General features: G+C 49.1%; 1 non-coding gene across 1 annotated transcript; it reads left to right on the forward strand.

The window, feature by feature from the left end:
- Positions 1 to 2,183: 2,183 nt before the first annotated feature.
- On the forward strand, positions 2,184 to 2,253 carry TRNAS-GGA (transfer RNA serine (anticodon GGA)). The gene has a single exon. It is a non-coding gene; the product is annotated as a tRNA-Ser (tRNA).
- Positions 2,254 to 2,785: the final 532 nt, after the last annotated feature.

The following is a 2,785-nucleotide window of genomic DNA, read 5'->3' on the forward strand; positions in this document are numbered from 1 at the left end:
CCCCAAGGATGGGAGGGAGTTTAGAAAGCAAAAAAAATAAAATGGCAGTGGAGAATTACCGTGGACTCAATGGCATTTCTCCATTGGTCTGTCTGCTTTGGGGCAGGGACAATAACACGTCCTGCTGCATTCGTTATTTCAAAGGGCGGTTTAGGATTTTAATTCTCAGACACTGGGCATAAAGCAGGACTCAATCCTCGATGCAAAATAAACGAGCTGCCCACAGATTCTGGTAGCCACAATGAGCATTTGGTGTGAGAGCTCAGATCTGCCCCTGTCCCAGAGGGAGGAGGTCATCTGCAAGGGGACTGGACCACTAACCTATCAGCTCCTAACTCCCAAACTTTCAGTAACTCTATTATCAGTGGCTGTGAGCATAATTTAAACCATAAGAAAAACCACACTGGGCTAGACCAAAGGCCCATCTAGCTCTGAATCTTGTCTTCTGACAGTAGCCCATACCAGGTGCCCCAAAAGCTACTCCCCCAGGCACCACTGGGAGTTAAACTCAGGATCCCTTGCTTACAAGGCATGTGTTTTAGCCAGCTGAGCCATGCTGCCTGCATGTAGCTAAAACACACTGTCTGACCACACTTGACTCACTGACATCTCCACCAAGCCCTGAAAAGCTTTGCTTGTGTTTGGATTCTGCAAAGCAGAGGAGCAGATGAGGTTTTCCTTGCAAGTTGTGTGTGTGTGTGTGTGAATCTTTGGCCAGGTCTGCACTACAAAGTTATTTTAGCATCATTACATTGCTGAGGTGCGTTAAAAATACACAGCGCTCCCTCGGTCACCAGCTTTTGGCTGGTGCACACACTGCAATGCCACATCTGGCCACAAAACTGCCCTGTTTTGGTGACAAAATAAAACCACCTCGACGAAAGGCCTAGAGCTTTTTGCAGCAAACTTAAAGTGACAGAGTGCCAGTGTAGATGCTGCCGTTCATTATATAACTGTAACTGGCCTCCAGCAGTATCCCACAATGCCCTCCATGAACTCACCTGCCCTGTATTCTGCTACAGAGCCATGGGGCCCTCCCCTTTCATAGCTCCAGGAAGTTCTGACATCTGAGTCTGCTGCTCTGCTCCTGCAGCCAGGCGCAAATCTCTGCTGTGGATGCTGCTCACTCCCGCCCTGCAAACACAGAGCAGGTGGCAGGAGCTTCCTTACAGTGGGGGCGGCGGGGCATTGGCATCTGAACTGTAATGCCCCCATAACACCCCTTCCTTCGAGGAGGCTCTTACATTCTAAACAGGGACGACTGTTTTCTAGTAAAATCACTAAAAGGGAAGGAGAAAACTCGAAAGAGGTTCCTCCTGGTGCTCACGTCCATGAACCTGAATACTCTCTCAGTCCTCAAAGAGAGACCTGGAGAAGGAGACTTGCTGAAGCGAAGCAAAGCCACAGGGGTCTCTGAGGATTCCCTGGCCCCTTGCCCCGTCCTGCCTGCCTGATGTCAGCATCTCTCTGTGAGGTCACCACCTCCCCACCACCTTGAACCAATAGTCTGAGGTCCTGCAAAAGGCCTTTATGATGTCACTGCCACACCCCTCCCTTGCTGTGCCAATGTCCTGCTCCTGGCCAGGCCCTTTGGAGGTCTGAGCTACTCCCCACTCAAGGCAAGAAGTGTCTTCGGTGCTCCCTACCCCTGCTCCATATGTTAAACCATTGAATACCTTATTTTTTATTGCATTTGTAGCTCATGTCATGATTTCGATGCACAATCTGGACACATGATTTTCTCTATCATATAAGACAATACATTTTCATGCTAGGATGTGTAAATCTGTATTTATTCATGTCATATATAAGAAAATAAATCAAATTCATTTCCTCTAAGCCTATGGAAACTTTTTAATTTTCACAGTAACTGAAATGTACAAACACCTAGAAATGGAACTGTCACCAGCACAGGGTTGGCCAGTATTAAATAGTGTTACAGTAGGAGACAGCGTTAGGATTTTAACCCCAGGCCTTTTGTTCAAAGGTCTTGTCTCTCGCCTTCCCCCATGAACTGAAGCACAGCATTCGAGAGATCCAGAGACTAGCTGATGACATTTCCGAGTGCTAAAATAGCAAGCGATGTCCGTCCTGCATTGGCCAGTGGTGACTGGAGAGCTGGTTTGTTGAGAATAAGCTTCAAGGTGAGAAGCAGCAGCCCAAAGTGGATACCTACAAATACAGAAGTGGTTCAGTTGGGAGAGTGTTAGACTGGAAATCAAAAGGTCCTTGGTTCAATCCCAAGCTTCAACAGCCTCTTTGATCCCTCTGTGGGCTGTTTCCTGGCAACACAGCAGTCCCTTTACCTAATGCAAGTTCTTTCTTTCAGGCTTTGCTGCGGGAAAAGGCAGTATTGGCTTCTGCAGCCAGTTGGCCCTCCTGAACTTTCTTACTTCTCTTGCTCTTTCTCAGCAAGGGGAAGGAAAAGAAGCTCCCCCTCAAGCTGGAGTCACGAGGGGGATGTAAGGACGACTTCCTGAGGGCCAGCTCCAGTCCTCTGCTCTGCCAGCTGGCCCATTGAAGAGCTACCACCATTTTCTCCAGGTACTCCCCTCGGTGTGTGCCAGGGTGAGCACCACCAAAGTGCAGGGAATTTGAGGGCAGGGCAGGGCAGCACACTGTGATGGAGTTTCTGTAGTGTGGTGGTTCTCACATTTGCCTAACCTGCAAAAGGGCTTCAGCCCCAAAACCAGGCAGAAACGTAGTGGCTTCCTTTTCCCAGCTCCCCTTGCTGTCCAGCAAGGCCTCCTCCTTCTGCCACTGGCCTGTCCCTGGGATAACCCCA

This window comes from Gopherus flavomarginatus, unplaced genomic scaffold (genome assembly GCF_025201925.1).
Source record: "Gopherus flavomarginatus isolate rGopFla2 unplaced genomic scaffold, rGopFla2.mat.asm mat_scaffold_61_arrow_ctg1, whole genome shotgun sequence".
Lineage (NCBI taxonomy): Eukaryota > Metazoa > Chordata > Testudines > Testudinidae > Gopherus > Gopherus flavomarginatus.